Source organism: Neomonachus schauinslandi, chromosome 6 (genome assembly GCF_002201575.2).
Source record: "Neomonachus schauinslandi chromosome 6, ASM220157v2, whole genome shotgun sequence".
NCBI lineage: Eukaryota > Metazoa > Chordata > Mammalia > Carnivora > Phocidae > Neomonachus > Neomonachus schauinslandi.
Genome location: NC_058408.1, coordinates 65,433,416 through 65,449,127, shown reverse-complemented (window position 1 = coordinate 65,449,127; position 15,712 = coordinate 65,433,416). Strand labels below are relative to the sequence as shown.

The window sequence follows — 15,712 nt, the reverse complement described above, 5'->3', positions numbered from 1 at the left end:
AAAAAGGAAAGAAAATATGGTAGAAATAAATCCAAACAAATCTGTATTTACAATAAATGTAAATGGCCTACACACTACAGTTAAAATACAAAAAGATCTCACACTAAGTGGGAAAAATCCAGGTATGGCAAAAACCCTCACTAGAAATTATGACTGTCATTGCATAAAAGGTTCAATTCATCAGGAAAATGTAGTAATTCCACACTTTATGTACTTAGTTAATCTAGCCTCAAAGTATATAATGGGCAAAAACTGATAAAGTTACATGGAAAAACTGGTAAATATGCCATCAAGATAGGTAACTAATATACATTCTCAGTAATTAATAGGTGAAGCAGACAAAAACCTAAACGATCTAAATAACAAGCTGGGTCTAGTGGACACAGATCCAACACAAGAGCAGAAGAAACATTATTTTGAAAAACATGGAAATTTTATATATATTGAACAAATATTGGGCCATGATACAAATAAGTTAGAAATTTTTTTAAATAATGACTCTTTAATTTTTTTTTTAAGATTTTATTTATTTATTTGACACAGAGAGACAGCTAGAGAGGGAACACAAGCAGGAGGAGCAGGAGAGGGAGAAGCAGGCTCCTGGCTGAGCAGGGAGCCCGATGTGGGGCTCAATCCCAGGACCCTGGGATCATGACCTGAGCCGAAGGCAGACGCTTAATGACTGAGTCACCCAGGCGCCCCTAAATAATGACTTTTTTTAAAAAAGGATTTGGAAATTAAAACATACCTCTAAACAACTTACAGTATAAAGAAGAAAATAGAAATAGAAAATTAGGAAGCATTTAAAAGGGAACAATAATGAAAAGACAACTACAAAACAGGTAGGATGTAACCATAGTGGTAAGTAGAAATCTAAAGCCTTTACACTCATATTAGAAAAGAAGAATGATAAGAATTATTGAGTTAATCACAAAAAAAAAAATCACAGAACTTTAGAAAATGGAAACAAGAATAAAAGTAAATGAAATAATACAGATGAGAGTATTAATAAAATAGAAAATAGATAAAATCAACATTACAATTCTTTCTCAAGATTGACACATCTCTAAAAAGAGATTAAGAAGAGAGAAGACATAAATAAGCAATATTAGAAATGAAAAAATGTATACAATTACTGGTCTTAAGAGATTACACTGAAAATCATTATTTTGAGCAAATTTATCCAAGAAATTTTAAAACTAAGATTAAACAGGCAAATTCCTAAGAAAACTCAACTTCTCAAGAATACAAAACTTGAATAATTCTATATTTAATAAAGAAATTGAATCCTACTTAAAAATATTTCAAGAAAACTCCAGAGGAAATAGATCATTGAATTCTGCCAAACTTTCAAATGCCTAAAGTAGAAATGACACCAGCATTACATGAGGAAATACTTCTCAACTTGTTTTATGAGGCCAGCATAATCTTGACATTAAAACCTTATACACATTATAGAAAAAGAAAACTATAGGCTAATCTCCCTTGTGTACACAATACAAAAAATTATAATCAGAGCACTAGTAAATCAAATCCAGAAATATATGTTATACATCAAAACTAAGTTGGGTTTAATCCAGGAATGCAAGATTGACTCAATATCCAAAGATCAATGTTAATCACATTAATGAAATAAAAATAAAAAATCATATGATTATCTCTATGAATGCAAAAAAAGATAAAATTCAATACAATTATATTAAACAACAAAATTATTAAATGTCATATTTATATTAAAATAACCAAAAAAGCTTTAAACCTCTTAGAAAACTAGGATTATGGGGTGGGAGGGATGGGGTGACTAGGTGATAGACACTGGGGAGGGTATGTGCTCTGGTAAGCACTGTGAATTGTGCAAGACTGTTGAATCTCAGATCTGTACCTCTGAAACAAATAATGCAATATATGTTAAGAAAAAGAAGAAGAAGGTAGCAGGAGGGGAAGAATGAAGGGGGGGAAATCGGAGGGGTAGACGAATCATGAGAGACGATGGACTCTGAAAAACAAACTGAGGGTTCTAGAGGGGAGGGGGTGGGAGGATGGGTTAGCCTGGTGATGGGTATTGAGGAGGGCAATTCTGCATGGAGCACTGGGTGTTATGCACAAACAATGAATCATGGAACACTACATCTAAAACTAATGATGTAATGTATGGGGATTAACATAACAATAAAAAAATTTAAATTTAAATTTAAAAAAAAAAGAAAACTAGGAATAAATATACCAGATAAAACTCTTAAATGGGTTTTAAGTCAACTTCTAAAGCCCATATTCCCAGGGAAAGGATTCAAAGCTGAGCCACTCAGATTGACTCTAAAACCCAGCCTTTTTCTACAACACTCTCACAGTGGTCATGAAAAATATTTTTGTTCATATACTGTCTCTACAAAGATTTTGAAAAGGTGTACTCCTTTGACAGTTTTAAGTCACAGCTCAAATATTAATTATAGATTTAATAGTTGTAAATGATGTAATTTCCAGTGTATTGCATATTGCCTATGTGCTTTAAAGAGTATTCCAACAAAACCTGATATTATGAAAAATTTATGGGAAATGTCCACCATATAATCTACCTGGCAAAGTCAGTCCTCACTGTCAAACCAATCAGCAAAAAATAAGACTCATTCTCTGTTAGAAAAAGTAGGACTCAGGCGCCTGGGTGGCTCAGTTGGTTAAGCGACTGCCTTCGGCTCAGGTCATGATCCTGGAGTCCCAGGATCGAGTCCCACATCGGGCTCCCTGCTCAGCAGGGAGTCTGCTTCTCCCTCTGACCCTCCTCCCTCTCATGCTCTCTCTCATTCTCTCTCTCGCAAATAAATAATCTTAAAAAAATAAAAAAGAAAAAAAAAGAAAGAAAAAGTAGGACTCTAATTTTTACTTCAAAGGAATGTGTAATTACATAGCCCAGTATCAACCATATTGTTTCAGAGTTCTGAGAAAGATGATGGATGACAGAACTTTGCCACTAGTTTATAAACTAGTGAAATAAAGCACCCACTTTGATGCTCTTTATAGAAGCTCTTTGTTTTGCCCTCCTCAGGAGCCATGCATTCTCAAACACTCTCTTTTGTTTGGCACCCAGGAGATTTTCACAATCTAAAGCAATGCACCATAGCAAGAGTCAAGACAGGTAAGGAGTATGCCTTTAGTTTATAAAGCAGGAGATGGGCAATTGTGAAATGGGAGTGGAAAAAGAAAATCAGCAGACCACAGTGTTCTCAGACGGATTTTAGAAGAGAATACTTAGAAAAGTTGAGGATTTGGAATGGGGTTCCCATAAAACCATATGCACCCACATACCCCTTGGGAAGTCTTTATGCACCCTAGGTACAGATTCCTCAGAAGACTACTGCAGTAGATTACCAGAATCCTGAGCTTCAAGATGTAGGTAGACATCTTTAAAAAGTGAAACTGATAATTTTTATTTTAACAAAAAATGTTAATCTGGTATGAATTCTTGGGTGTAAGTGAATAACGATACCTTAAAAATGACTCCATCCTGGAGAATTTGTTTTCTAACAGCGATCATCTGCAGTCTATGAGAAGGGACTGTCTTGGCTGGAAACGGAGACCATGTTCTTATCCCTCTCCCTCTTCTCACACTAAGGTGAGCTTGCCAGCCAGGGAGCCTGGCACAGTGTGATTCAGGGTGTCGGAGCTGTTTCTCCAGGCAGAACTGCCTCTGGGGGCCCAGGGACAGACTTGCTCCTTGTGGCAAGGCTCCATCAGCAGCTCTGTAGGGTCTGTCCCCCAATCCAGATACAGTGCCCAGTCTGCCGCCTTCCCACTCACCACATTCTCCCAAATTCCAGGCCTCCATACCCTCAAATAGTATGGCACATGTGAGTGTGGAGAATTGTTGAGCACAGGAGAATCTAAGCCAAATCAAACTAGGAAAGTCCATCTAGTGTCCTATCAAAACCCCTTTAATGCTGCCATTAAAAAAAATTTTTTTTTAATCTTTTAAAAGTCCTTGCAAAAAGTGGTCACTTTTCTATTTGTAGAATTGCAGCAATTATTTTCTTAGATCTCAGGTTGAATTCATAGGTGTTCAGAATGATCTGATAGATGTCTAGCTGAATTCAAGGGACCAGATGAAATGAGGGTCCCCTACTCTTCCGCCATCTTCCCTCCTTATTTTTTTTTAAAAGTCCTTAGACTCTTTTCCCTGACTGGCTGTTCTGGTTTTACCCAGAACCAGGTGGGGGTAGGTAGGCTCAGAGCTCTGGCCCCTCAGCTTCCCTTTTTGTCCCTACTTCCCACCCCAGTCATGCCTAGGAGCCTCCACAACTTCTCAGAACATAGCTCTTAAAGATACCACCAGGCTGCTCCCCAAACTGTGGGACAGAGGCAGTCAGCCAGCCAAGGGCCACAAGCCTGGTCCCAGCCTTTGTGATTTTGAATAACAGCTGGATCTTAAGGCCCAGTAGACATGAGCCTCTGAGAAGCAGTCCAGAGCTCCCAGGCTTGCCCACCTCCAGCTGGTGAGTCTCCTGTGGCAAATACTTCATGCCTGCCCTAAGCACCAGGCAGCAATTTTCTCTCAGCACCTCCACTCACCCCCCAAATTTAGAGCTTTTGCAAATTCTCCAACTCAAACAACTAAGAGTTTGAGAACAAAGCCTGAGGCAGGGAAGACGAGTGGGACAGAACACTGCCCAGAGCCTCAGGAGACCTGAACTTCTGCTCTGGTCCTGCCACAAACTCAGAAATCACCCTGGGTAAGACATGTCCCTTAATATAAAAAGGAGAGTGAGAAAACCCACCTGGTTCTGGATAAAACCAGAGCAGTCGGTCAGAAAGAGTTCTAATGATTAAAAGGAAAAGAAAAATTAAAAGTGAATGAGTAAATATTGCCTAGGAGTGCAATGTTAAAACTCTTAGGGTGAGAATTGTGATTTTCTGAAAATTACTATTTTTTATGGCTCCTATGCCACACTTATGAGTTTAAACTAAAATTAAACAGCTGTTTACATAACACCCTAAAATATCTGTATAGAAACCAGCAGAATCACTTCCAGTATCTACGTATCTATTACTACACATGTGTGATACGAAAATTTTGATGGGAGCTCAGTAGAAAAGGCAACAGAATTTCTCAAACAATCCTGCAGCAGCAATGGGTTCTCTGTTACTATCTGCAGTTACCAAGTTTTGCTTAATATATTATGGTTATTTTTAAAAACACAAATAATAAATGGTAAAAAAAAAATATTTAAAATAATAATACTGTTTGCTTAGGAGCAGGTAAAATGCAGACAGTAGGAAGGCAGAGCTCTACACCTCACTTTTTACTAATGGTTCTTGCATTTATTCAAGCACAGAGCCAGTGAACTCAGCCAGTCAAAAAAGGACACACAGTATGATTCCACTCCTAGGAGGGATTTGGAAGAGTGAAATCCATAGAAAGTAGAACGGTGGTTGCCAGATGCCGGGGGAGGGAATAATGGGGAGTTATTTTTATAGGAACAGTTGGAGCTTGGGAGGAAAAAGTTCTGGGAACGGATGGTAGAGATGGCTGCATAACAACATGAATGCACTTGATGACCCTCAACTGGACACTCAAATGTGATTACAAAGGTAAATTCTGTTGCGTATTCTTTTACTACAACTTTTAAAAATAAGTATCTATTTGTAAAGTCACAAGAGAAAAAAACTTTAAATTGAGAAAAATCCTACCCACTGACTTAATCTTTCCGGCAAATTAAAGAAAAATTTCGTTATTCTATTTTAGTGGCTGAATGGGAGTGTTCTAAGAAGCATGATCCACATACTAATGCAACAGCAATGTCCTGAAAAGATGCATATAAATTGGTCCCATGACTAATTTTTACAAGCAAACAGTTGTAAATCTGTTGATATTAAATGATATAAAAGTTTTTATATAGGCTTTCCATATACACATAAACAAGAGGAATATAAATGAGCAAAATTTAACACACCATAAAAATGAGGTTTCATGCATCACTGTGAAAACACTTTACTACAATATCTACTAATAGCTTATACAAATTTACCACTCTTTCTGCATTAAAAAATACTAGAAAATGTATGGAAGAACCAACTAGGAAGATTCTATTTGTAATGAAAATGTGCTACAAGTTTGTGCTATTTACTTTCAAAATGCTTTACTACATTGCTTTATGTACCTAATGAACAACCCATAAACTATTTCTCTTCCATAACAGGAAATTAATATAGAGAAATTAATGCCTTCTTTTGCCACATCACCTATGATGGTGTGGTTTGATGGGTATTTAATAATACATCTTAATATTTTGTAACTAAAAATATAAGGATTTTTATTTCCTAAAAAATTATTGATTTACTTTTCTGCATTTTATTCTCCTTGAAATGAAAAACTAAAGTTCAACCAGTTTACAACTTATGAACTTGTCATAATCCAGAAATTTATTTGCAAATAATTAATTTGAAATTTAGAATATCGCAGAGAAAATGTTACAAGTGCTGGTCAGTTTCCCAGCCAACCATACATAAGTCTGTAAACTTTAAATCTGAAGTCCAGCAGGCAATTATCAATCCTTCCACTCCATCACACCCAGGAGAGTGAATGCCTGAACTTAACAGCACTGAAGATAGTGTACTAATTTCCTCAATCTATGATTCCTACAGAAATACTAAGTCCCAAGGCCTAAACTTTAGAGCAACATTTAGTTGAGTTTCTTGTTAGAAATCAAAGTTCTCCCAACCTTTAGAAATCCATTTAGCTCTAGACAGGCCAACAGAAAGATTCTCTGGCATACAACTCTAGGTGAAGAAACATGGTCCAGTCCTCTCCAGTCCTCCCAGACAGACACATGGCCCAATACGACAAAATTCTTCTGATTTCTTGTATAAAACAGGGAGCAAAACAAACTGCCTACACAGGTATACTAATGGAGGGTCCAAAACTTACCAAGATTAAGCTGACATTCTCCAGCCTGGAATTAGGTCTCTTAATCAGAAGTGCACATTAGAATCAACAGGGAAGCATTCTTAAAATTCACATACCCTGGTCTCCAACCTGAGTTAACTGAATCATAATCTCTGGAGATGTGTTAAAATCATACATATTTTGAAAAAGCCATGCAAGTTACTTAGATATACACCCTATCTTAAGAACCACATCTTTTGAGGACTTTACAAATAACTGTTCAATAACCACATACAACTACAAAAAGCAAACCAAAATCTGCGTTCTTGGTTCCATTCACCTGTCCATGAAGTAACAGAATCAAATTCCACCCTCCAGCCCTGAAATAACTGGCCCAAAACCAAGCCATGTAGAAGGACTCCAAAAAATCACAATGAAAAGCTGTCAGGATCTGGTGGTTTGCTTTTCTTGAGGATAGCCAGATTATTCGATTCAAATTCTATCCTCTGTGAGTCTTGTCTCTAGGGAGAGAATCAATTAAAACATACCACGAGATTATCAACAGAGAATCAAATCCAAGAAAACATTGTCTCTGTCTCAGACTAGAGTGAAAAAGGAGCAACCCCATTTTTGCACAAGTCAAATTATTTTGGTACACCCTAGTTAAAACTGCAATTCCACCTGCCCCTGGGCAGCTGGATGCAGCTAGAGAGAGAGAAAAAAAAATCACAAACATACTGGCTGATTAAATTCATCACCACGCATATCATATGAACATAATATTCCTGACAATCTCAGTACACTCTCCCAGGACGGTTGCTCTCCCACCCTCCAAAATTACGATGTCATATTGTGCTGGAAAGAGGTAGCATCAGAGGCGTAAGGCTGCTATTCTTAGAAAGGCCTGCTTGCAAGGTTAGTGATGATTAAGTAAGATAATCCACGAAAATTGCTTAGACAGTGCCTGGCACACTGTAAATACTCAAATATTAGGCTGCTGTTACTCATCTGGTTGCCCAGGCCAAAAACATGGGCTCTGTCCCATGACCAACCAATCTAAATTACCACCACAACACTGTCCTGGCATACTTTTATTTCTTTATAGCTCTTACTGATGTCTAAAATAATTCTATTTATTTTCATGTTTATTTCCTGACTCCCCCACCCCAAATTATGATGTAAGCTCCATGATAGCAGAAACCCTGCCTGTCCTGGTCATTGTTGTATCTCCAGAAACCGGTACCCACCACAGAGGAGGTAAGCAATAAACATCTGCTAAAATGAATTAATTCGTGTACTCCAAAAACATTCTTTTGAAACAAAAGACTACAAATCTTAAGGTTACTTATGTTTGGGTAGAAAGCAATTTCCAAGCCTCCTTGCTTTAAAAACAAATATATATTCAATGGCTTTCTACTGTCCAGAGTCAAATTCAACTTACCTAATAAGCCTTCTGACATGGCCCCAACTCACCATTCCAAGTATATTTCCCACTATTCCCTCACTCTGCTCCGAGCCCATGCTTTTGAGCTTTACTGTCTCCATAGTCTTGTACTCTTCGTTGCACTGTTCCTCTCTGCCAGCTAAAATGCCCTCCTATCTCTGATTCACAAAACACCTCTTAAGGGTCAGCTCCAATGTCAGCTCTGTGACTGACCCTTCTCCATTCCCCACTCTCCTTATCAAAAGCAATCTCTCTCTCATGCCTCCTCTAATGCACTTACATTCTCCTTAATTCCTTGAGGGCAGGAACCACATGCTGTTCATCTTTATTGTTCCCACACTCCATTATACACATAATTGCCACATCCCATTATACACATAATATTTATTATACACAATAAATACTCATTGAATTAACTTTAAACAGACCTCCTAACCACACCTTCTGCAGACATCACTAACAATAAATACATACTGGAATTTCTGTTAGAGACACAGTAAGAGATGATCCTTGGGGTGACATATATAAAAAAGTAATTAATAATCCAAGATAATTCATACTGGCTGCCAAATGAGCACCATAAACAAATTTTATAGGCATTCAGAGAGAGGGTAATCAACAGAAGATGACATGGCTGAGAAAACTATCATTTTAATGACCATCTGCAATTTTAAAATTAAAATTTAATTATAGATATCTATAATGCATCCTTTTCTCTCTTCCACACAATAACACTGACTCAGAATCATTAACTCAAAACCACACATTAGAGAAGGCATTACTTTGAGGCAATCAGGGAAAGGCAAAGAACACCATAAAACTTTACTGTAGCATTAATATTCCCTAAAGCAAATGTTATGAATAAATTGCAAACTACAAAGCCAAGTATAGTGGAGACTGTTTGTGGTTTACCGAGAATCCATTCCCTCTTCCTAAATAGAATCCAATTATTATTTACACTTCCCTCACACAGCCCACGTACCTTAATAATCCCACCAATGCAACGACTAGTTCAAGAATAGACACAAGACCTAATTCTGACCATCAAGACTGGAGAGAAGACTTTCTGGGTTTCTGTGAAAGGTAAAGTATTGCTCCTCTTGAGAAGGCTACAGGAAGCCATGTCTCTCTCTCTCTCTCTCTCTCTCTCTCTCTCTCTTCCACCTGAACAACGATGTTGCTCCAGTGCCATCCTACAACCTTGGAGAAAAATAGCTTTAAGAGAAGACTACACTGTGGCAGCAGAGAGACTACGAGAACCTGGATATTTGATAACACCGCTGAGCCACCAACCAAGAAGCTTACCCTACCTCTACCCTTGATAGCTTAGCTAAAATATTCCTTATTATTTAAACAAGTTTGCATTGGATTTTCAGTTATGTATAGCCAAAAGCACACCATCAACCCCCCTCCCATTTTTGTTGCTTAATCAACAACCTTTTCTTGTTATTGTACTAGCATTTAAATTGTTTCTTTTTACTCCAACCACTGAAGTCAGGACTTGTACCATTAGAAATTTGACCTGTTTCTGCTACAGAATCATAAAGTCAAGAAATAAAGTACAATGTTCAAAAAATTCCTTTCAAGTTCATTTTAAAGGAAAGACCGTTTAAAAACAACAAAACGACCTGAGGTCTATAACAGGCCTGTTATAGTAGTTCTGAAAGTATCACTGTTTAGAAGAAATATAAAGATGATGTTTTAAATTTCAAGTGGTAACTACATGTCACTAAATATAAACTCTATTTTTATAGATATACAAGCATTTCCATATTTTTATCCAAAGGGACATAAAAGTGAGATAGGTATCATAATTATATTATTCCAATTTTTTTTGATAGAATGGCAATAAAGTATTTTGAAAATATTTTTAATAACAAATGAGTCACCAATAAAATTCACTGAATTCAAATCCTCTTCTATTTCCTAGAAGATACAGTGAAAATTCAAAAGATTTTAAGATAATTTGGTCATAATTTTACTGCTTTTCACTGAATACTAAAATCAAGATTCTAAATTTGTTAAAATTTGACTTATAAAAGAAGATTATGGGGGTTAAAAACATTTTAATAATATTATGGTATTTCTTTCTACCTTCCACAACTAATACAATTATCTAGCATGAAGTAATAAGCATTCCATAATTGTTTGGATTTATTATTGCCAAAATCATTAATGACCACTCTTTGACCTCTGATCCATATTTCTGCCTCCTGAACATTCTACTTGGATGTCACTATCATTCAAACAAAACTGAAAGTCTATAGACTTAAATATTTTGCTATTTTTTTTTTAAGATTTTATTTATTTATTTGACAGAGAGAGACACAGTGAGAAAGGGAACACAAGCAGGGGGAGTGGGAGAGGGAGAGGCAGGCTTCTCGCAGGGCAGGGAGCCCGATGCGGGGCTCTATGCCAGGACCCTGGGATCATGACCTGAGCCAAAGGCAGATGCTTAACAACTGAGCCACCCAGGCGCCCCAAATATTTTGCTATTTAGATTGCCCTCTTTATCAAATTCTATTTCTTTCCTGATTTCTACAGAATTGCTTTAAAGTAGGAGTTCCAGACTTTTTTTCTTGATAACAACTGACTCAATGCTGAGATTTGACTGTATTAAATTTTAATTTTATTGCCTATTTATTCCATTGTGCATTTACCAATTCTTTCATTTATTGAATAAATATCTGGGTAACTACAATACACCAAGTACTTGTGCTAGGTATTGGGGATGAAATGATAAGCAAAATACACATAGTCCCTGCCCTGGTAGGGAAGTTAATATATTAATCAAATAAGGACAAACATAATTTAAAATAGTAATATGTATTGTAAATTAGGGACTGTTGTACATACATTTTTTGAAACTGGTATATTTTCAATCACCTTTTAATCCTTACTATTTACAATTTCTAAAAATTACCACAAAGGGTAATGTCAACCAGGGATGTCAACCAAGCTGAATCCTCCAGCTCACAGAACTTATAATGAATGTGCTATCAGAACAGGTCATACAATCTGTGACTAATATGATTTATTGTGAAAGAAGTCTGCATCCCCAATAGCCATCAGATTGACATGCAAGGTTATTATGATGAAGTCATTTTTTAAAAAGACCTATTTCACATTTTCGTCACTATTTCATTATAAAAGCTGCTTTGAAAAATGGCCCTAGCTTGTAATAAATCACATTTAAACATAGATCAGTCTATAACAGCATTATTTATAATAGCTAAAGAAAATTGGAAATAGCTTAAATATTGAAAAAATATTGTAATGCCCAATATATAACTGTGTATCTATCTATTCAGTGGAATATTAAGCAGACTTGGAAAATGGTTATTATGAAAATTTTACAATATAGAAAAAGAGATTATACAATATTGGTGATAATGATAACTAAAACGTATTGAAGGCTTTCATGGGCCAACATTTTGATATCACATACTAAGGAAAAATGATTTCACAGTTAAATTCACAAAAGATATATATACAGTACAAAATTTTTACATTAATCACAGTCCCAGCAATTCTGGCAACATATTCTCTTCCTCACTCCCTTCACACACTGCACACAAAGAAGATATAACAAATTAATATAGTAGGAAAAGTGTATCAGTTGAGATTCAGTTAAGCTCTACCTAACAAAAGTCAAACATAGCTTAAACAAAATTAAAATGTATTTCTTTTTCAAGTAAAATAAGTCTGAAGCTAAACAGTCCAAGTCCTGGTAAGGCAGCTTGACAAAGATGTCAGGAATCCAGGATGCTTTCAGTTCACTGCTATGCCATCCTTGGAGCATGGTCCTCATGGCCCGATCCTCATGGTCCAAGCTCTGAAGACAACACATGTGTTCTGTGTAGCAGAAAGGAATAAAGTGGGGGAAGCCCCCCTTCTGATAAATAACACACATTACTTCTGCTTACATCAACTGACCAAAACTAGTCATGTGGCCACAACTAACTGCAAAGAGAACTAGAACACAATCAATCAAGTTTTGTTAATAAAGAAGGGGAGCCCTATCAAAATTTCAACAGTCTTTTCTGAAGAAGTGGAAAAACCAATCCTCAAATTCACACGGAACTGCAGGGAGCCTAGGATAGTCAAAAACTCTTGAAAAAGAAGAACAAAATGAGAGAACGTACACTTTCCAATTTCATAATTTGGTACAAAGCTACAGTAATAAACTGAGTGTGTGGTACTGGCATAAGGATCAACATATAGATCAGTGGAATAGAACTGAGAGTCCAGAAATAACCCATATATCTATGACCAGTTGATACCTGAAAAGGATGCTAAATCTATTCAATGGGGAAACAATAATCTGTCCAACAAATTACACCAGGATAATTGGATTTCCACACGCACAAAAGAATGTTAGACCTCTACATCATACTATATACAAAAATTAATTCCAAATGGATCGTTAGTTCATTTACTGTCCTTTCACAAAAGGACTTTCACTTTATTTAACTGCTTCACATGATTTATATGTCTTCTGCTATAACTCCCAGTTATACCACAATTCCAAATTCATACATATTTCCAAGGCACAGGGAACAGGGAGCATTTAGATTACATCCAACACATACATGCACACAAAATAACCACAAGTTAAATTATGACCAATAGTACCAGAAATTCAACCATTACAATTGCCCTCACTCACCTGTATCTTTTTTTTTTTTTAAGTGGGCTCCACGCTGGGTGGGGCTTGAACTCACAACCCTGAGATCAAGACCTGAGCTGAGATCAAGAGTCAGATGCTCAACCAACTGAGCCACATAGGCACCCCCCCTTGTATCATTTTTTGTAGTGATAACCTAAAGAAAATCATTTTTTAGTTTTACTAATTTAGCTAAATATGTGTATGGACTAGTGACATTTGTATGTTGGTGCCATATAGCCTAAACACTCAAAGAAAATTAGTCTAAACTGAGCAAAATACACTGGTCATCTACAAAACTCCATATCCAGGGGCACCTGGGTGGCTCAGATGGTTAAGCGTCTGCCTTCAGCTCAGGTCATGATCCCAGAGTCCTGGGATTGAGCCCCGCATCAGGCTCCTGGCTCAGCGGGAAGCCTGCCTCTCCCTCTCCCTCTCTCCCAGCTCATGCTCTCTCTCTCTGTATGTCTCAGATGAATAAATAAAATCTTAAAACAAAACAAAACAAAACAAAACTCCATATCCAATCTGCTAGGATATCATACACGATTCATGTACAACTCTTCACATTTTAAAGGCTGGGGACCTTCAGAAATGAACAACGTTAAAGAAGAAGAAATATAAATCACCTGAAGCAGTTAAATAAAGTCAGAGTCCTTCTGTGAAAGGACAGTAAACTGAACTAAACATTTCCTCGGTATTTCTCCATAAAGCTTTCTGGATTTTCAAAACAAGGAATTCGGACTCAAATACAATCTGAGCCACATGCAGACAATTTCAGGGGGAAAAAAAGCTAAAACTGCTTTACCTGAAAAATCTTAGCATTAATAAACATTTAACAATTAAAGCTGTTTAAAATCCAAATAGTTCCTACTGCAAAACTACACTCTTACAAAAGTTATCTTCGTATACTCTAGAATTCAAACATAAGTTAGACACTGCTGCAAAGGAAGTATCACCACGGCTGGGGAGAAAATTCCTTTATCATTCGCAAATACTAGTTATATTACATCATTTCCTTTTACTTCTTTGTCTCTTTAAATGGGATGGTTGAAGTTGTATTTTTCAGGGACATATCTAACTGAAAACAAAATATGCAAGACTACCATAAATACTTTATCGTGACCCCAAATAACTATTTTAAACTATGGATGTTTCGATCTAAGCACTCTGCTTAGTATCTACTTTAAATCCTTTTCATTTTAAGGCATTAAATCTAGAAACTAAAAAATGATCACCACTTTAAGATATAAATATCTTATGTATGGCTTTACTATTTTTAATGTTTTCTTTTTCCTTTTTAGCTAAAATGTGAGAGTAAATACAGAACTTTTTTATTATTTTTTTAAGATTTTATTTATTTATTTATTTAGAAAGAAAATGCAAGTGGGGGCAGGGGGACAACGGGGGAAAGAGAAAATCTCAAGGAGGCTCCACGACCCTGAGATCATGACTTGAGCTGAAATCAAGAATCGGACACTTAACCAACTCAGCCACCCAGGCACCGCTTCAGATTTTTTAAAGTAATTTCTACACCCAATGTGAACGTGGGGCTAGAACTCACAACCCCAAGATCAAGAGTCACATGCTCTACTGCCTGAGCCAGCCAGGTGCCCCCATAACTTTTTATTTATTTTCCTCAGAACTTTTAAAATATACAATCACCAACAAAATAAGTGACCAACAAACTGGAAAACAATCAAAATGATCTTGAACAACAGAAGTAGTCAACAAACGAATCAGAAGAATATCTAATGCAAGGAAACAAAGTATTATGTTATTGTTTCGGTCCTTTGGGCTGCTATACTGAACTACCACAAATTGGATGGCTCATACACAACGGAAATGTATTTCTTACAGTTCTGCAAAGGTGGAAGTCCACCATCAAGGCGCCGGCACGGTGCATTCCAGTGAAGGCCCTCTTCATGCTGGCTAGCTAGCACCATTTCACTGTGTCCTCACATGGTGGCAGGGCTTGAAAACTCTCTGGGCCCTCTTTCATAAAGGTTCTAGTCCCATTCCTGAGGGTACCACCCTCATGTCCTAAGCACCTCCCAGAGGTCCCACTTTGTAAGACCATCATCATCTTTGGGGGTTAGGATTTTACCATACAAATTTGAGAGCGACACTAACATTCAGACCATAGTAATAATTTAATAATAATTTGTTTAGGGGTGTGCTTTTCAACACACATCCTAATGTTCACATTAAAAATGAAGTCATCCTCTAAAAACCTGACTCAGGACCAGTCAGAAATCTCACCAGTTTCCCAGTTAGGCCTATGTCTCAGCAACTCCCTGAAACAAACTTCTCTTAACTCGGCCCTAAAACAGAAATGAAAAGGATAGCTCAATTATTTAGATTTCAAAAATATTTTCTCTGTGAACAGGTGAAATTCATTACAAGAAGACTCTCATTTAAGGTGAGGCTTTTTTTTTTTGCATTTACAAGGAGCAACCTGGATTTAAGAAGACTCAAGAGCAGCTGAGCGCTGCTAAAACAGAGGAGCCCTACAGCTGTGTATCTGACAAGAGTTCTGATGGCCCCTCTCACGGTACCTGGTAGCTTACTAGTTGACAGAAGTGATCATTATATCCACCATTTATATCACTTGTGTGATTTATTTTGTCTTTACTGCTATTAGAGTTCTTCTGGTCTGTGTCCAATTCCACAAACAATGAGTACTATGTGTGTGCCTGGGTAACCTTTGAAGGATCTGTTTATCATT

General features: G+C 36.8%; 1 protein-coding gene across 8 annotated transcripts in view; it reads right to left on the bottom strand.

Annotated features, from left to right (window-relative positions):
* CDC42BPA (CDC42 binding protein kinase alpha) overlaps nucleotides 1-15,712 on the bottom strand; it is a 330,947-nt gene that overhangs the window by 296,184 nt on the left and 19,051 nt on the right. The gene's annotated exons all lie outside the window — the stretch shown is intronic.